Source organism: Bos grunniens, chromosome 22 (genome assembly GCF_055505025.1).
Source record: "Bos grunniens cultivar Pamir isolate PY7600 chromosome 22, Bosgru_T2T1.0, whole genome shotgun sequence".
In the NCBI taxonomy this organism is placed as follows: Eukaryota; Metazoa; Chordata; class Mammalia; order Artiodactyla; family Bovidae; genus Bos; species Bos grunniens.
Genome location: NC_141186.1, coordinates 43,787,938 through 43,808,461, shown reverse-complemented (window position 1 = coordinate 43,808,461; position 20,524 = coordinate 43,787,938). Strand labels below are relative to the sequence as shown.

The 20,524-nt window shown below is 38.7% G+C and overlaps 1 protein-coding gene and 1 pseudogene across 50 annotated transcripts in view; one reads left to right on the top strand and one right to left on the bottom strand.

Moving 5' to 3' along the window:
* Positions 1-20,524, top strand: part of SLMAP (sarcolemma associated protein) — a 152,225-nt gene that overhangs the window by 39,789 nt on the left and 91,912 nt on the right. The gene's annotated exons all lie outside the window — the stretch shown is intronic.
* Positions 322-16,096, bottom strand: LOC147348347 (pyruvate dehydrogenase E1 component subunit alpha, somatic form, mitochondrial pseudogene; annotated as a pseudogene).

Genomic DNA, 20,524 nt, shown 5'->3' with positions numbered 1-20,524 from the left:
CAATTCCCCAAGCCTATACTTTTTGTATCTTCTGCTACTTGGTTTATGTTAATTGCAAAATATTTCTCTTCTTCCCTCCATATTTTTCTTTTGAATGTAAGTTTATGAGCTTTTCCTTTAAACATCTTGAATTGTCTTTTGTGTTCTTGATTTGTTTTGCTTTTTAAGATTTCAGTTTTTTTTTATCAAGAGTAAACTGGTAACGTGTCTGCCTCTATAGAGGGAGGTTACGAAACTGTGGGACGGGGGAGATGCTCTTTTCGCTGCCACTGGACCTTTGGATCCCATTACATTTCCCCCGATCTTTTTAAACTTAATTTTCTAGCATAGCATAAACACATTTACAAACTGCTGGTTTGTTTCATGGGTTCTATTTCTTTTAAAGTTGAGAACACAAAATTTCTTAAAGTTGACCATGAATGTTCTGTTGGAGGCATAATAGAAATGTAGTCTTCCTTTAAATGATTCACTTGATCCGTAAACTTCAGAAGGTAGTAGAAATGAGTAGAAGTGATGGCCTAGCTCTTCTAACGGTTGTTTGGGGTCAACTGTGGCAAACTAGACTGTGCTTTCAATTCCTTTCTTCATCTCAACATCATTTTCCTTTCATTCATCAACACTGGCAGTATTGCTGTGTGCTCTTCTATTTTGGAAAAGATATTAGAGTCATCGTCTTACTTCTTGTATTTCTTCTTTTGTATGGTAACTGACTCTTCATGATGGTGAGTCTGCAGGTCCATATCAGTATGATCCCCTGTACAGATCTTTAATACGCAGCTGAAATCTTTGTTGCTTCCTGGACACATAGCAGGTCCATTCCATCTGACTTAAGCCCAGCAATAAAATTGCCTTTCTTGTAGTAATCAGTGCTGGCTGGTGCTCTCAACAGATGCTCCCATTCCATAGTGGTTATTCTCCCAGATGAAAATAAATGGTCATTCCACAAAGCTGCCATATTTTATGTTTCAAATATAAAGTCAAACAGATCTCATTTTTTCCATTATACAGTTGGCCCTGCCTATCCATGGGTTCTGCATCCATGGATTCAGCCAACCACAGATTGAAAATATTTGAGGGGGGAAAAAAATTCTGGAAAGTTCTAAAAGCAAAAATTGAATTTGCCATGCACCAGCAGCTGTTTGCGTAGCATTTACATTGTATTAGGTATTACTCAAGAGATGATTTAATGGACTTCCCTGATGGCTCAGCAATAAAGAATCCACCTGCCAGTGCAGGGGACACAGGTTTGATCCCTGGGTTGGAAAGAGCCCTTGGAGAAGGAAATGACAACCCTCTGCAGTATTCTTCCCTGGGAAATACCATGGACAGAGGAGCCTGGCGGGCTACAGTCCATGGGTTGACAAAAGAGTTGGACATGACTGAGCAACTAAGTAACAACGAGATGATTTAAAGTGTATGTAAGGTTAAATGCAAATACAAAACCATTTTATATAAGGAACCAGAGCCTCTGACAATTCTGATAATCAGTGGGAGTTCTGCAACCAGTTTCCATTGATACTGAGGGATGACTGTGTTTACAGGCCAGACCAGTACAAGCTCTCAAGGGGACCTGAACTCTGGCAGTGCCTTGGTCCTCAGAGAGGTCTTGGTGTACATGTGTATTAACATGTGTATTTCATTTAGCACAACCTTCTCTTTGTGCTGTACACTCTGCAAGTTTCTATGACAGAGAATCCAGACGTAAAGCTGAAAATCATGAGCCCAATTGACTGTGATGAGATGGTCTATGATATTTATCCTGACCTCAAGTCCCCCACAAACTACTTGACATTATTATATAAGTGACAGAAACCACGAATAATTTTCAGTTTAATTCCATTGGCAAACAGGCTGTATCATCCTGTAGAATTTGCGTCTCTTCACTGCAGGCACTATTGTGATAAGAGAGCCCTCTTTCTAGCCATGAAGATCACATTTCTGAATTTCAAGTGTACCATCATTTACCAAGTTACAGGATGCCACCAGTGCAGTCTTAGCCATGACCCACTGGAAACAGTGAATCTCTTCCTCTAACAGGATCTTCCTCCTGAATGTAATCAGTCTATGGTGTCATGCTCTATGTTGGGCCACAGGCACACAGACATTTTTTAAAAGTACATGATATTCATGAATGGGCTGTAATTTTCTTAACTGTTCTTCCACTGCTGAGTGTTTTAACAGGTTCTGTCATTTAAAACTATTATAAATTTTGCTTTGCTTAGTATGTTTATACCTAGATCTTTACTTACATTTTTTTAATTATTTGTATAGGCTGAGTTCTCAGAAGTGAATCAAAGGGGACATTGGTTTAGAGCTCCCTTGGTATACTTTGCCAAGCTGCTTTCCAGACACATTGTGCCAATTTACGCTCCTACGATCAGTTTGTGAAAAAGTTTTTCTTATATCACTTTTGGAGGCATTGAATATTACTTAAAATACTTTCTGATACTTTTATCAATAACAAGTTGGGTTCCTTTTTTGTCTTTCAGAGTTATTTAATATGTGCTTCTATATATTTATATATTCTTTTCACCCTTTCACTGTTCACTGGCTTTTTAAAAACAGTTCTATTGAAGTATAGTGTATATTCCATAAAATTTACCCATTATAAAAATAAGTTGAGTTTACTTGAAGTTAATTTATGTTATGTTAGTCGCTCAGTCATCTCCAACTCTTTGCGACCCCGTGGGTTGTAGCCTGCCAGGCTCCTCTGTCCATGGGGATTCTCCAGGCAAGAATACTGGAGCGGGTTGCCATTTCCTTCTCCAAGGGATCGTCCCAAACCAGGGATCAAACCCAGGTCTCTCACATTGCAGTCAGATTCTTTACTATCTGAGCCTCCAGAGAAGCCCATTGAAGTTATTGGGTTTTGGTAAATCTATAGTTTTGTAGCCATCACCGTAATCTAGCTGTAAAACATTTTCATTACCCCAAAAAATTCCCTTGTACCTGTTCACATTTAGTCCTCAATCTCACATACAGGCTTAGGCAACCACTGATCTGCTTTCTGCCTCAATAGATTTGCATATTCCAGAATTTCAAATAAGGGAAATCATACTATATGCAGTTACTTGTGTCTGGCTTCTTTCACTGAACATTATGTTTTTGAGGTTCTTCTCTTCTATAGAATATATCAATAGTTCATTTTATTGCTGATGTATCTTCCTCCGTGGTTGGTGGACATTGGGATTACTTCCAACTTTCGATTATTATGAACAATGCTGCTAGGAAATTTGTGTATAGTTCTTTGTGTCTTTTATTTTGTTGACTAGATACCTAGCTGTAGAATTGCTTGGAACCCATTACATTCTTCACTTTGAATTACTTCACTTTGACTTTCCACTTTCGTGCATTGGAGAAGGAAATGGCAACCCACTCCAGCATTCTTGCCTGGAGAATTCCATGGACAGAGGAGCCTGGCGGCCTATGCTTTGCTGCTGCTACTGCTGCTAAGTTGCTTCAGTCGTGTCCGACTCTGTGCGACCCCATAGACAGCAGCCCACCAGGCTCCCCCGTCCCTGGGGTTCTCCAGGCAAGAACACTGGAGTGGGTTGCCATTTCCTTCTCCAATGCATGAAAGTGGAAAATGAAAGTGAAGTCGCTCAGTCGTGTCCGACTCTTAGCGACACCATGGCCTGCAGCCCACCAGGCTCCGCCGTCCATGGGATTTTCCAAACGAGTACTGGAGTGGGGTGCCATTGCCTTCTCCATTTATATCATTACTTAGCCATAAAAATATGTTTCATTTAAAGAATGGATGATAGCACCATAGTTGAGAATAAACACAATTAAATAGAATAAAAGAGTTAAACAAGAATGATTGGGTCAGGTAGGTGAAAGGTTCTAAGACATGTAGTATGTCTGGACAGTACTGGAACTCCCTTCCGGATTCCTTTGTACCTGAGCAACTACTAGAACCTTAAACCAAGTGAAGTCAAAAAAAAAAAAAGAAGATCTAAATAAACATTGAAAACTTTAGTTCCATGAAAAATGATAGAAATGAAAATGGAGCATCATTTGCATTGATTATGACAGAAAAATGAATATATATGACACACAAAATGCCCTTTCCAATATAAAAGGTCAACATGATTTTTGTAGATAGACCAAAGAACTGTACAGTTAGTTCATTCAAGATGAAAATACGTAGTAAACAAACACTGATTGTTGTTAGTAACTACAGAAATAAAGATCTTACAAAATGATTGTTATATTAAATTAGCAAAATCAAAATATGTAGTGGTAGAAAGGTGATAGCGATGTTAGCTTTGGGTTTTGTTCTAGTGCATCTTCAAAGCAATGTAGCATAGCTGTCCACATCCTTCCAGTAGTAAGATTCTGAGTTAACTTTCATTTTAGCTTCTTTGAATGCAATTAACATCTTTTAATAGTAAACTAATGAGGAAATAAACCAAAAGATAACAGCTACAGATTTCTCCTGTGTGCTGAATTCCAGTCTGGTTGTGCTTCTCTGCTGTGTCTCTGTGATTCACAGACTCTAGAGATGCTAACCCAACTCAGTTCTTATTTTCCTCTCTAGCCTAGAGAGCTGCATACGATCCGAATCCTGCTTTTCCAGCTTTGGCTAAATCCTGAATCTGATTGTTCTTTAATCCTATGACTCACATCTTGGGAGTTGCCCCCATCCCACTCCAAGAAAATGCTTTTAACTTTCTCATTGCAAGTAATAATTCTGTCACATCTTTTCTATGCTTTAATGATTTTGTGTTAGATGCTCATCTGAAAATATGCTTCCGTTTGATTTTCTTTTTTCTTTTTTTAAGTTCTTTGCAGAGGTCTTCTGTATGGGTGGGACTGAACACTTATGAGTCATTCCCAGTTAGTACAGTACAGCCATCCAAGAGTAAGTGATGCTTTAGTATGACTGATTGTCTGCCCAAAAGTGATAAAGCACAGCTGAAATCAAGAAACGGAAATTGATCTTTGCTCTGTTTACTTCCCCCTGTATCTTATCTTTTTTTCTTCCAATGTTAGAAATTCTTTCCATTCCTGATAAATTTTTATTGTATTGCTAATATTTTCCCTTAAGTTTTGTAAGGCCATAAGATTTCCTGTTAGTTGAGTTTATGTAAAGTTTTAGGTGAAGTATTATGTAACAATCAAGAAACAGGCATGATAAAAGGCCAACATTTTTTTCTATTTTTCCTGTTCATTTTATTATACTTAACAATGATTTTTTTGCTTATGAAGAAATACATTACCCTTTACTGTTCCCCTGAAACTGTCACAACATTGGTAATACCCCAATACAAAATAAAAAGTTCAAAAAAATAAATAAATACATTACAGATTTTCTTTGTATAGGGCAACCATAAATATTCTTCTACTAAAACTGTATATAGTCTTCTACAAGAGTTAATGGTACAACTGTATTTAGTTCCTTTAGTCTTTTCCACTCAAATTGACTTGACTACTTAGGACCCTCAGAAGAGATGGCCTGTGGATTGTACTAATACTTGAAAAATTAATACAACAGAATTGGAAAGTCCAGACTGTTAATGTGATTGGATTTTTCTTGATCTCCTCTGATTCCCACCAGCATGTTCAGGTCACTATACTGTCTCTTTATAAATGGATAGAGGTATTAGTCCTTGGTAGTTCTCTGGCCTCTTGGTTACATCTTTTCTTATTTTTTTCTATACCTTTTTGATTGCTCTGTCTGAAATTCCTTCAAGCATTTGCTCCACTAACTCTCCATAAAATGCTAATGTTCCTAAAAAATTAGTCACTGTTTGTCTCGTAAATTTTTTTGGATCACATATATTAAGATAATTTTAATTACTACTCAAGTGCTCATGCCTCTCAGATATCTTGAGCTCTAAGGTCTGAGTTTTCTACTCACTGCCTGCTTTATTTATTCATTTGGATGTCCTATAGAGACTCTAAAAACAATATATCCCAAATTAAAATGAATCATTCACCACCCCCTCCCCAGTAGTTCCAGTTAAGGTAATGGCATTATCATCTGCCCAGTAGCTCACACTAGAAACTGCTGCTTTCGTCACTGAGCAATAAGATCTGTCACTAAATCCTTTAACTACTTCTAACACCATCCAAATAGGAAAAGGAGTATGTCAAGGCTGTATATTGTCACCCTGCTTATTTAACTTATATGCAGAGTACATCATGATAAACACTGGGCTGGAAGAAGCACAAGCTGGAATCAAGATTGCCAGGAGAAATATCAATAACCTCAGATATGCAGATGACACCACCCTTATGGCAGAAAGTGAAGAGGAACTCAAAAGCCTCTTGATGAAAGTGAAAGAGGAGAGTGAAAAAGTTGGCTTAAAGCTCAACATTCAGAAAACTAAGATCATAGCATCTGGTCCCATCACTTCATGGGAAATAGATGGGGAAACAGTGGAAACAGCGTCACACTTTATTTTTGGGGGCTCCAAAATCACTGCAGATGGTGATTGCAGCCGTGAAATTAAAAGACGCTTACTCCTTGGAAGGAAAGTTATGACCAACCTAGATAGCATATTCAAAAGCAGAGACATTACTTTGCCAACAAAGGTTCGTCTAGTCAAGGCTATGGTTTTTCCAGTGGTCATGTATGGATGTGAGAGTTGGACTGTGAAGAAAGCTGAGCGCCGAAGAATTGATGCTTTTGAACTGTGGTGTTGGAGAAGACTCTTGAGAGTCCCTTGGACTGCAAGGAGATCCAACCAGTCCATTCTAAAGGAGATCAGCCCTGGGTGTTCTTTGGAAGGAATGATGCTGAAGGTGAAACTCCAGTACTTTGGGCACCTCATGTGAAGAGTTGACTCATTGGAAAAGACTCTGATGGGGATTGGGGGAGGGATTGGGGGGCAGGAGGAGAAGGGGACGCCAGAGGATGAGATGGCTGGATGGCATCACCGACTTGATGGACGTGAGTCTGAGTGAACTCCAGGAGATGATGATGGATGGGGAGGCCTGGCGTGCTGTGATTCATGGGGTCGCAAAGAGTCGGACACCGTTGAGCGTCTGAACTGAACTGAACACCATCCAGTGTAGGAGCTTGTTATTTCTGTATTCAATAACTGTCACTGGAGTTAATATCTGGTCTCCCTGCTTTTAGTCTAGTACCCCTCCAGCTGTTCCCTCCCTGAGTGAAATGTCGGTTGGATCTTAGTATTTCCCTACCTAAGCCCTAGATTAGGTAGTTGCAAGTCCCCTGTGATTTATATGACAAAGGGTGTACTGCTTGATACATGCTCACCTCTCCAGCCGGTCTTCCTGTCGTTCTCAGCCTTCTGCTTCCTGTTCCTACCCCATCCCACCCCCACCCCACTCCCACTATGTTGTTCCTCACCTCTGTTTGCTCATGCTGTTTCGGCCCCTCCTCTCTCATCCTGATTCACTCTTAATCAGCCTTCATGACTCAGCATGGGACAGTTCCTTCAGGAAGCCTTTTCCGAATCCTCAGGGTTGGGCCAAGTACCCTTCTTCTTTACTGGATTGTTCTTGTTAGTATAAGACGGTGTGGTTTTTCTCTTATTAATAAATAATTATCTTGACCTGACTTTTCTTTCATTAACAAAATTTATTTACTCACCTATTTATTGTTTTTGACTGCTCTGGATCTTCACTGCTGTGTGTGGGCTTTCTCTAGTTGCAGTGAGTGGGCGCTACTCTTCGTTGTGGTGCACAGGCTCTAGAGCGTGTACTTAGTAGTTGTCCACTAAGCACCCGGGCTTCGTTGCTCCAAGGCATGTGAGGTCTTTCTGGACCAGGGATAGAACCCGTGTCCCCTGCTTTGGTAGGCGGATTCTTAACCACTGGACCACCAGAGAAGTTCCACTTTTCTCTCTAGCTACTGCTCATATCTTTGCTTCCATTTAGAGCAGAAATCCTTAAAAAAGATTGTCTGTATGTGTTCTTTCTCATTCCCTTCCTTCTGTTTTCTCTTGAATCACTCTGGCAAGGCTTTCGTTCTCCACTACATCCACACAGTTCTTGTCAAGGTCGTCGGTGGCTCAGGTTGCTATTTCTGTTGGTCAGTTCTTGCACCTAATCTTCCTTGATCTTTCAGCATCATTTGACATAGTTGATCTCTTTCATGTTTCTGGAAACATCTTTCACAGTGGCTTTCAGGACATGCCCCTTTCCCTTGGTTCTCCTCTACTTCACTGACCATATATTAAGTTTCCTTTGCTTGATCTTCAACTCCCTGCCTAGAAACTTTGGATGGCTCTGAGGTTCTGTCCTTGATCCTCTTGTCTGTTTGTACTTGCTTTCTTGATGATTTCCTCCTATTTCTTGACTTTGAATTTTTAGTATATGCTGATGACAACCAAAATATTATTTCAAGCCCAGACTTTTTCCCTGGACTCTAGGTTCATAACCAACTGCCTTTTTGACATTTCCACCTGATATCTAATACACATCTCAAATTTAATATGTCCAAAGCTGAACTCCTGATAACCTCCCCAGCCTCAATTTAAAAAAAAAACCTTCCCACCTTCAGCCCTTCCAGTTCACATAGGGGCAGTTATAGTTGACTCTTAAATGGCATTAGGTTGAACTGTGTAGGTCCACTTATATGAAGATTTTTTTTCAGTGGTAAATACAACAGTGCTACATGGTTGGTTGAATCCTTGGATATGAACTTGCAGATACAAAGGAACCATGTATACAGAGGACTGACTATAAGTTAGAAGGTATACTCTGATTTTCAACTGCATGGAAGGTTGGTGCTCCTAACCCCAGAGTTGTTCAAGGGTCACCTGTATACCCTTCTAAGTCACTTGGGTCAAAAACTTTGTTATCCTTCTTGACTTCTTTTTTTTTCATATTTTATATACACTGTCAGGAAATTTTGTGCTGTACCTATGCTATCATTTTATATGTGTTGTATAAGAGGTTGATGTTAACCCTTTTCCAGTTTTGTAACGTTGCTTTATTTTAAGGGCAGGGATCATGGGTAGTACATATATGCCCATTATACTTCCCAGTGTATAAGATTGCTGTTTCTCCACGTTTTTTGCCAGATCCAGGTATCACTGTTCTTAATCTTTGCCAGACTGATATTGACTACTTTGATGATTGTCCATCTTCCCTGAGCTTTTTGGTCTCTTGAAAGTTTTGGAATTAGATGCTTATTCGCCCTTTCCCGTACATGTCTCTTTCTCTCTCTTGTTTTTAACTAAAAATGAGGAGGGTGTAATGGGAAGCTCTCTGCCCCTGCCATAGTAATTTGTATGCTGCTCGGTGTCCTAAAGAGCATTTTGAGTTTTTTACTGAGTGAGTTATAGTCTTCACTGAGCATTATTCCATTGCTTGACTGGATTTCCAACTCTGTCACTCAGGGCCAGGAGTTTGTAGGTCTCTGGTTTAGAAATGAAACTATGGCATCTGTTAAATATCACTTGCCTAATTTCTTCAGAAGCTGGTTCACACTGTTAAATGACCTGTGGATTGCTAAACTATGCAATATATTCCAAGTGTATTTACATATACCTGAGAGTAGTAATTCCCTTTTGATACAGTTTTGACTAGGGAATTCCTTGATGCATATTGTGATATGTGTTTCATATTTTTATAAATGGTTTCAGTCTATGCTGTGAGATGCAGACTTAGCTACTTCTTTGCACAGGTTGTGGTTATTTATGGTAATATTTATGTGTAATGGGGCAATGGCATGCTATTTTTAACATCTGTATGTGTTAGAGTTCAGCTGTTACTGATTTATTTTTATCTCTATCAGCTGTTTACTGTTTAAGTAATTAATTGGCAAATTATTTTTAAGAACCTTAGCTTAAGAAAGGTTATAAGGGAAAGGTATAAAGGAAAATCTTGCATCAGTTCTCTGACTGAAAAAAGTCTAAGTGATTAAATATTTAAGCATTTTCTATGAATTTAGTAATAGTAGCTGTCATTTGTTTAGCAGTTTCTTTGTACAAATACTGTACTAAATACTTTACATGCTTAACATCATTTAACCTTTATAACAAACAATCAGGTACGTATTGATACTATCCTCAATTTATAAATAGGGATTTATAAATAACTCTATAGCTAAATAAGCAGGGTGACAATATACAGCCTTGAGTACGTCAAGGCTGTATATTGTCACCCTGCTTATTTAACTTATATGCAGAGTACATTGTGAGAAACACTGGGCTGAAAGAAGCACAAGCTGGAATCAAGATTGCCGGGAGAAATATCAAACACCTCAGATATGCAGATGACACCACCCTTATGGCAGAAAGTGAAGAGGAACTCAAAAGCCTCTTGATGAAAGTGAAAGAGGAGAGTGAAAAAGTTGGCTTAAAGCTCAACATTCAGAAAACGAAGATCATGGCATCTGGTCCCATCACTTCATGGCAAATAGATGGGGAAACAGTGGCTGACTTTATTTTTTTGGGCTCCAAAATCACTGCAGATGGTGATTGCAGCCATGAAATAAAAAGACGCTTACTCGTTGGAAGGAAAGGTATGACCAACCTAGATAGCATATTCAAAAGCAGAGACATTACTTTGCCAACAAAGGTTCGTCTAGTCAAGGCTATGGTTTTTCCAGTAGTCATGTATGGATGTGAGAGTTGGACTGTGAAGAAAGCTGAGCGCCAAAGAATTGATGCTTTTGAACTGTGGTGTTGGAGAAGACTCTTGAGAGTCCCTTGGACTGCAAGGAGATCCAACCAGTCCATTCTAAAGGAGATCAGCCCTGGGTGTTCTTTGGAAGGAATGATGCTAAAGGTGAAACTCCAGTACTTTGGCCACCTCATGCGAAGAGTTGACTCATTGGAAAAGACTCTGATGCTGGGAGGGATTGGGGGCAAGAGGAGAAGGGGACGACAGAGGATGAGATGGCTGGATGGCATCACTGACTCGATGGACGTGAGTTTGAGTAAATTCCTGGAGTTGGTGATGGACAGGGAGGCCTGGTGTGCTGCAATTCATGGGGTCGCAAAGAGTTGGACATGACTGAGCGACTTAACTGAACTGACTATAGCTAAAGGATTGCTCAGAGAGGTTAAATCACATGCTCAAGGTCACACAGTATGTTAGGTGATGGAACTTAAACTCACACCTTTAATGTTTTCTCTGTTTAATGTATAGCACATTGTTATTTGGATGTGATACAGTTTGGCCTATCCTACGGTAAATCAAAGCTCAACAGCTTCCATTCTAGAGCATGAATTATTTCATTTATTCATAATATATTTTAAGAAATCATGTATTCCTTATGTCTGTTGGAACTTTCTGACAGGAACTAAATGTTTTAGACTAGAAAAGATGGAATCAGTAGTGCTCTTTAGAGTATGATCTGAACAATTTGGATATAGAGGTTTGGGAATTAGAAACTTAACCGAGAATAAAGCCTTGATCTCTGATTTAGGGGTAGCATTGTTTAATGAGAAATGTTATCAGAAAGAGAAATCTTGTTAAGATGTTTAAATTTGGCTTCAGAAAAAAAAAGAGACTTTTAATAAGTAAGGAGTGTGAGTGGGTGGGTGCAAGCAAGGGCTTCTGGGGTCCAGGCACAGCATATCGAAGCATCAGACCTGGGACTTGTGCAGAAAATTGCTAGTAGTTAAGCAGGAATAGATTGGATGGTACTTTTAGGAAGAGTGGAAAATCCAGTTTGATAGGGTGATTGAGGTCACTTTGAAAGATTTGAAAACTTATTAGAGCTCTTAGATTTAATTATGATGACAGCAAAGGATCAACAGCCATTTTACAAAGGGAGACAAAATGGTCAGGTTTATGTTTTAGGGTGTAGAGGGTGGAGGGTGTGGAGTCATAGCCATCATCTTGGCAACTGTTGTGGACCTGGGTTAGAAGAACAGTGGAGGAGAGGGGGAGGCAGTGTGGAGTCGAGAGCTGTTTCTCAATCAGAACTTGAAGGAATTGGTGGCATGTTGCATGCCCTGTGGGGTTACTGACATGATTACTACCAATAGTATATTTACTGTTTTGTATTTGCTCTAAGTGACTTTGGAAAGTCACATGTTCATTCTATTATTAGAACATGGTTGATGGCTGAATTCCTGTTCAGAGGTGCTCAGGAAATGGTGGGTAAATAATGGAGTGAGTCCGGGCAGCTGTAAATAAAACACTCTTAAAATATTTATTTAAATTACTTGTTTGATATCTCTTCAGCAGGCATTTTGTTAAGGGCTGGGGATAGCACTTAGATAATAGGGATATCACTTACCTTGATCTTCAAGTGATTTGCCATGGGCATGAGGTGTCTGATAGACCGTGTTTGCTGTTCTTACTTTCTGTGTATTCTTTGGGCATATAATTTAACTTCTTTTTAAAAATTTTTTATAAATTTTATTAGAGTATAGTTGATTTCCAGGTGGCGCAGTGGTAAAGAATCTGCCTGCCAATGCAGGAGACACAAGAGATACAAGTTCAATCTCTGGATCAGGAAGATCCCCTGGAGAAGGAAATGGCATCCCACTCCTATATTCTTTCCTGGAAAATTCCATGGACAGAAGAGCCTGAAAGATTACAGTCCATGCGGTCGCAAAGAGTTGGACATGACTGAGCACTCGTGCATAGTTGATTTATGGTGTTGTGTTAACTTCAGATGTACAGCAGCATGAATCTGTTTTACATATACCCGCTGACGAAGGATTCTTTTCCTGTGTAGGCCATTACAGAGTATTGAGTACATTTCCCTATGCTATTCATTCAGTAGGCTATTATATTAGTTACCTATTTTATATATAGCAGTGTGCATAAGGCAGACCCAATCTTAATTTAACTTCTTACCCTGTTCATGTGGAATAATGCTTATTTCATGGTATTCTGAAGTTCAGTTAAGGTCATGTGTGTAAAGTGTCTACCATAATCTCTGCCGTAAGCAAATGCGTGTTCCCTTTTAATCTGCCATAGACATGGAAGCTGGGAAACTCAGATTTATTAGGATTTTGTGTCAAACAGGTGTTAGAGTTACTGAATGCATTTCTGAAAGAAATTTTAAAAGGTTACCTTTCCTGATGGTTTGGCATCACAAGATCTGATTGCTGTTTTATTATTTTATTGTGACTGTAGATAGATTACTTAGATAGGTTACTTGTGTTTCAGCTTCAACCTGTTGATCTATAAAATGAGCAAAATCAGTCCTATTTCACATGAATGTTGGTAGAAACATTATACATAGTGGATATGAAAGAATCAGACAAACATGAGTAGCATAGCAGAATGGTTGAGATTAAAAAGTTTGAATGTGTATTTCTTCCCATTACTAGGTTGAGAGGTGGCCCTTTGGCAGGTAGTTAACCTATTTAAGCCCTGATTTCTTTATATGTGGTATTGGGATAATAAAACATCTATGCCGTTGTACTATTTTAAAGAGTAAGTGGAAAAAGGCATGGAAAGTAGTTTATACAATCAAATGGTAAGCACTCAAAAGCTATACTTATTGTAAATTATGTGGTGTCCTTTTAATACTATTGAACAATTAACTCTTCTTTGTTAACTTTTCTTTGGTTTTGCTCTGTGACTAAAATTTCCATACACACAGGTGAATTCTGGATATAAGGGATGTTGCCTTTCATGATAGTGAAAGAAAGCGATGATCCTTTTAAAAGAAAACTTCCTAACAGCTTTAACTTTGTCTCTTTAAAACTATGGGAAAAAAAAAATGTTTCAGGCCTGTGTTTAACCATAGGTGGCAGTGGAATTTGAATGTGATACTTTCTATTATTAAATTTCAGTTCAAAATTTAAAAAAGAGTTAGTGACTGTTAGTTGGGGGCATTACCTACATATCCTGAGAAACAGGGGCTGTCATGAGAGATGTTGGGAATAGATTAGGTTTGACAGCCTAAATCATGCTTGGGCGGAAAAATGGGAGCCTCTGCACTATTTTCTTTGGTCCCAATAGTCATGTCCCATCTCAGCCAAAAAGATTATTTCATAAATTGCATCACTGTATTTCTATGTATTTACTTATAGCCCTCAGTTACTTTGTTACCTTTTCTCTTTTGAAGTAGAATTATTATAATTTTTAAAGAACTTAACTATTTATGTATGAATTGTCAAAGCCTTGAGGAGACAAATCTCTTGAAGAATTAACTGTCACTAAAGGTGGGAAGACACGAGTAAAGAACAAGGTGCCTTAAACATTAAAATTATATGCCAACCTGAATAGTTGTGCTTAAAGAATGGAAAAGTCCATCATAGTTATTTTCATTACCTTTTGAGCATTTTAAAAAGTTGGGAATGTTCTTTTTGGGGGGCAGATGTGCTATTTGCATCTTTTAACATTTCCATTGAATTTGTTTGCCAAATAAACTGTTTTGTGTGTGAGCAGTTTTTTGGGTTTTTTCCTTTCCCTAAATAAGATCTAGATTCCTGTTTTGTTAATTTTTTCCATCTTTAATGGAAAAAACTTGTGAGTTTTTCCCTCTCCCCTGCCTCCTAATGACTATATAAATCAGTATCAACTGTCCTAAGATTGCTCCCATAGTTTGCATTAGTGAACAATATGTGGGGCTACATCCTTTAAATGTAGTTACCTTGTTTTATATTTTACACAGATGTGATCACAGTGATTTCGTTTTGTGGCAAACAAGACTGTTATTCTTTGGGTGAGGTTTTTTAACTATCAGAAATAGAGTGGAGGTGCAGTTATTTTTTTATTTCAGCTGATTTCAAGATGGTTTAAGCTAACATTTTGTGAGGAAAATCATGACCTATAAATTTCTTTTAGAGTATTGTGTACTTAGAGTATCACAATATCCCTTTGCGTTATCCTTAATATGCTAAAATATATGGTATTTTAATAAATACGTTTTTATTTTAGGTACTTATATGTTGTTTGAGGTGAAGATCTCTTGGGGTCTAAAAGATTGAGTTTGGGATCGGTATCTGTTCTTTAATTACCTCAGTATGAGCTTCAAAGACAAAGTTGAATGCATCTTGCTGTGGTTAACACACCAAGAGAGGAGAAAATAATCAGGATTTGTCTGTCAACCCATCAGTTTGGGGATGTAGGAAATAGGTTAATCTCCTCCAAATTAGAATTTGGTGCTGGCTTTCAGTATGGTCATCTGTCAACTGTAATGTTCTGATAATGTTTATTTTGTATCTTACTGAGAAATCTAATGTACTTTGTCTTAAATTTTCAATGAAGGACTGTCACAGTTTTGTTTGTCTGTGTTAGAAGGGTGTCATCATTCTAGCTGTGTTTTGTAATGTTTTACAAAAAATTCCTCCTTCCTACCTTCGATATTTCTTCATAATCTTATCTCTGTTCCTATGTAGAGAGAAATACTTTTGCTTTCTCTTTCTCCTGTGGGCTGGCTCCACAAGAAAGAATTACTTTACAATGTGTCTTGGATGTCACTTGGAGATGGAAAAAAATCCTGGTGATTTCATAACACTTGTAAGACCTTTGGGTATATGTCAACAAGTTCATTTTAGTTGTACTTGGGAGATTTCATTTTGGTGAGAACATTTTTACCACTTTTGTGTTTCCCTGTAGCATGTGAATAAAACTTTATATTTCCCCCTTCAGTGGTACAGCTTAAAAATTCCAGCCTCTGAAACATGTGGTGCTTTGCTAGTCAGGAAGCCAGGAAAGTTATATAAACAAATCCATATTGAACATGCATATAAACTAAGTTTGTGTACTCTAAGAAATAACTAAATGGTTGGTGGCAAAAAAGTACAAGTTATGGATCTCCCTATTTCTAGTGACTCCCGCTACAGTTCATCCTACACACAGCTGCTCGATTATCAGAGCTGTTGGAATACTCTCCCTAAAACAGTATTTTCATCAAATCCTTCAGCAGTGGCTTCTGTCTGAAGAAATCTGGACTCCTAAGTACAATGCACAAGGCCCTCTCTTATAACTTCACTCTTAAATTTCCCCACTTTTTCCTTTGATTTTGGTTACCCTGTGGGACTGGGTCATATATATATATATATATATATATATATGTGTACTGTAATATCTGTTCTTCCTCCTCCTCCTCCTCACCATTCATTCAGATCACTTCCCTCACTCTTAAGTGCCTCATTAGCAACTTACTGTGTCTAACTTTATTTTCTCACCAACCTCTTAGGATTTTGGTACTTAATTCATACTCTCTGAATTTATTCTCAGTGTAGAGTGGCTCCATATTTGATTTTATGAGTGTGCAGTCTCTCTAGACAGGTGCCAAGTAAACATCAGATAGATTAAGTGATTTGTCTTAATGGTGTAATTAGAGGGGAAATTGACTCTTCCTATTCTGATTGGTTCAGGAAAACTTCATAAAGTGGGATTTCATGAATTTGGACTCGAAGATCAGAGTGTTTAGTCCAAGTAGGAAAGAAGGAAGGCAGTGTGGAGATTTTGAGAGAATAACTGTCAAATCTGCAATATCTCTATGATCATGACAATCTACTTAATATACTCAAGTCTCAGTTTCTTAATCTATAAAATGGAGATGGTGATAGCTATTTGGTTGGATTGTTGTGAAGATCAGAAGTGCCTGCACATAGCAAGCAGTCAACAAATGGTAGCTATTATTACAGATTAGGGACTCATGGAGTGCCGCCATGAAAAATGATGGAGGAGGAAGCTCCAAAAATTGGTTTCTTCCCCAAGATGACTGTTAAGCAGCATGACTGAAGCAGTTATTTTGGAATTCTGGAGTCTAGGCAAACACAGCATCCAGGGGAGTGCTTAATGAAGAAAGAGGCTGGGAGATTTTTGAGACCTTCAGTGTTTTGCATAGTGGCTACCACTTTCCATCTCCTAGCTCTGTGGCAGAAAACTGGGTATGGTGGCCCCTGATTCTTGGTGTGGCTTTGCTTGTCTTTCAGAAATCGAGGTTGTTGTTTTTGTTGCTGCTTTTGATTGCTGAGGGTCTGGCCCAGAGGCTGGCCATTGTTTCAAACCCCAAAGACTAAAATGACTTCCCTGGCTTCTGCCAAGGGGATTTAAAGAGACATACCCTTTCCCCCTTTTCTTATTGTATCCTGCTGTATAAGGAAATCTCTGTCAGGCTACTGGATGACCATGGAGATGACAAAACAGAGACTTCAGTGATAATATATGACAAGGAATATACTATTTGCAAAAAAAATAGTTTGGAAAAGTCAATAAATAAACTGTTGACTACAACCTTCACCACATAATAATAGCAATCTCGAGGGTTGGAGAGAATCTGATTTCTTTAGTTACCACATTACAATATTCAAAATGTCCAATTCTAAAAAAAGAATAACAAAGCATGTGAAGAAATAGGAAATTATGACCCAATCACAGAGAAAAAAGTGCCGATTGACAAAAGCCATCCCTGAGGAAGCCCAGACATTGGACAAAGACTTTAACTATTTCTAATATGCTCAAAATGCTGAAGGAAACCATGGACTACTTAAAGAAAAGCAGGAGAACAGTGTGTGGAGAAGTGCGGAAGATCCGTAAAGAGAAGAAAATCATAAAAGAACAATAGCTGAAATAAAGAAATCAGTAGAAGGTTCTTCAATGACAGATTTGAGCAGGTGGAAGAAGGAATTAAAAAAAAAAACCCTTCAAGATAGGGCAGGACTAGAAAGAAAGATGAAGAAAAATGAACAGTACCTAAGGGACCTATGAGACATCATTAACTGTACCAACATATGCATTATGTGGCTCAGCTGGTAAAGAATCTGCCTGCAATGTGGGAGACCTGAGTTTGATCCCTGGGTTGGGAAGATACCCTGGAGAAGGAAAAGGCCACCCACTCCAGTATTGTGGCCTAGAGAATTCCATGGACTGTATAGTCCATGGGATCTCAAAGAGTCGGACACGACTGAGCAACTTTCACTTCACTATGCATTATGGAAATCTTAGAAGAGAATAAGAAAGGGGCAGAAAAACGTTATTTGAAGAAGTAATGGCGAACTTCCCTGGTGACACAGTGGAGAAGAATCTGCCTGCCAATGCAGGGGATACGAATTCGATCCCTGGTCCAGGAAGATCCCACGTGCCAAGAAGCAGCTGAGTTTGTGTGTCACAACTCCTGAGCCCATGAGCAGCAAGTACTGAGCCTGTATGCCACAACTGCTGAAGCCCATGGGCATAGAGCCTGTTCTCTGAAGCCACCGCAGTGAGAAGCCCAAGCACCACAACGAAGAATAACCCGTACTTGCTGCAATTAGAGAAAGCCCACACAAAGCAACCAAGACCCAGCACAATCTAATAAATAAATAAAAATTTAAAAACAGTATTAAAAATTAATGACTGAGAAGAACTTTATCATTTTAGCTCTTATATTTAGGTCTTTGATTCATTTTGAGCTAATTTTTGTATACAGCGGAAAGTAGGGGTCCAACTTTTGCAAGTAGTTATGCAGCTGTCCCTGCACCATTTGTTGAGGAAAAGGTTCTTTTCCTGTTGGATAGACCCTGTTCTTCTTTTTCAAGGTTGTTTTGGGGTCCTTTGGAATTCCATTAGCATTTGAAGTTTGGCTTTTCCACTTCTCCATAAAAAGGCAGGTGAAATTCTAATTGGGATTGCATTGGATCTGTAGACCACTCTGGGTCCTATTGACACCTTAACGATATTTAGTCTTACAGCCCATGAACACAGGATGTCCTTCTGTTTATAGGCATATCTCAGAGATGTTGTGGGTTCAGTTGCACACCATTGCAATGAAGCAAGTATCACAATAAAGTGAGTCACACAAATTTTTTGGTTTCCCAGTGCATGTAAAAGTTACATGCTATATTAAGTGTGCAGTAGCATTACATCTAAAAAAAATAATGTATGTACCTTAATTAAAAAACAATTTTATGGGGGAAATGATGCTAATAGACTAGTTTGGAGAAGGAAATGGCAACCCACTCCAGTGTTCTTGCCTGGAGAATCCCAGGGGCGGGGGAGCCTGGTGGGCTGCCGTCTGTGGGGTCGCACAGAGTCGGACACGACTGAAGTGACTTCTTAGCAGCAGACTGCTGCTAAGAAGTCCAAAACAAAAGTTTCCAACTTTTGTTGACCCAGGGTTGCCACAGACTTTCAGATTGTAAGAAATGAAATACCTGTGAAGCACAGTAAAGCTAAATGCAGTAAAACAAGCTGTGCCTGTATTTGTCTTTAATTTCTTTCAGCAGTATTTTATAATTTTCATTGTACAAGTTTTTTATGTCTTTGATTAAATTTATTCCTAGGTATTTTATTTAGATGCTATTATAAATTGAATTTCTTAATTTCCTTTTTGGATTGTTCATTGCTGATGTATACACACATTTGATTTTTGTGTGTTTGTCTTGTAAACTGCAACTTTGCTGAAATTGTTTATTAGCTCTGTAGCTTTCTTGTGGGTTCTGTGGGATTTTCCATATATAGGATCTTGTCATCTGCGAATAGACACGGTTTACTTCTCCCTTTCCAATTTGGATTCCTTTTACTTCTTTCTTCTTGTGTCTGGCTAGAACTTCAGTACAGTATTGTGTAGCTGTGGTAAAAAGCAGGCTTCCTTGCCATGTTCCGGATCTTAGGAAGAAAGCTTTCAGTCTTTCACCACTGAGTATTATGTTAACTGTGAGTTTTCCATAAATGTCCTCTATCATGTTGAGGAAGTTCCTTTCAGTCTCAACTTTCTGTGTGTGTGCGTGGATATTTTAAATATGAAAGGGTGCTGGATTTTGTCAAATATGCCTTTTCTACATCAATTGAGGTGATTTGTGGTTTCTTTTTTTTTTTCCTTTTTTCTATCTCTGTGGTATATTATATTGATTGACTTATGTTGAACCACTTTGAATAAATCCCACTTTTTCAGCAAGCCAAGTCACTGCTTTTCCAGCATGGGTGAGTTCTGAGTTAGTCCTTCAAGAAGCATCCAGACACGTTAGAGTAGATAGACACAATAATTTGCAGTTTAGGTCTGCTCTGCTCTCTCTGAAACCAGGTAGCTGTGTCCCATAGTGGAAATACAGGCTGATATCTTAAAGGCTTCTGCTTTATAGAGGGAGGGATTGGGGCAAGGGTAAGGAATGCTACAGCCATTTCCTACCATTTTTAAGTTGCCTTTTTCTTGATTCAGTGTTCACGTAGTCACTGTACAACTTTTGTTTTCCAGAGTTCTGACGTAGTTGGTTCTGACTCTTTCAGCATGTATTTCAAAGTTTGTGTGGAGATGAGAGCTTGGAGCCACCTACTTTGCTATTTTGCTGATTTTACTTTGTTATTTCCTTTTTGATTCAATTTTTCTCCTTTTTTTCTTTCTTCTCTTAAGGCATTATTTGCTTTACTTAGTTTAGTTTAGTTCAGTTGCTCAGTCGTGTCTGACTCTGCGACCCCATGGACTGCAACATGCCAGGCCTCCCTGTCCGTCACCAACTCCCAGAGTTTACTCAAACTCATGTCCATCGACTAAGTGATGCCATCCAACCATCTCATCGTCTGTCATCCAGTTCTCCTCCTGCCTTCAATCTTTCCTAGCATCAGGGTCTTTTCAGATGAGTCAGCTCTTCTCATTAGGTGGCCAAAGTATTGGAGTTTCAGCTTCAACATCAGTCCTTTCAATGAACACTCAGGACTGATCTGCTTTAGGATGGACTGGTTGGATCTCCTTGCAGTC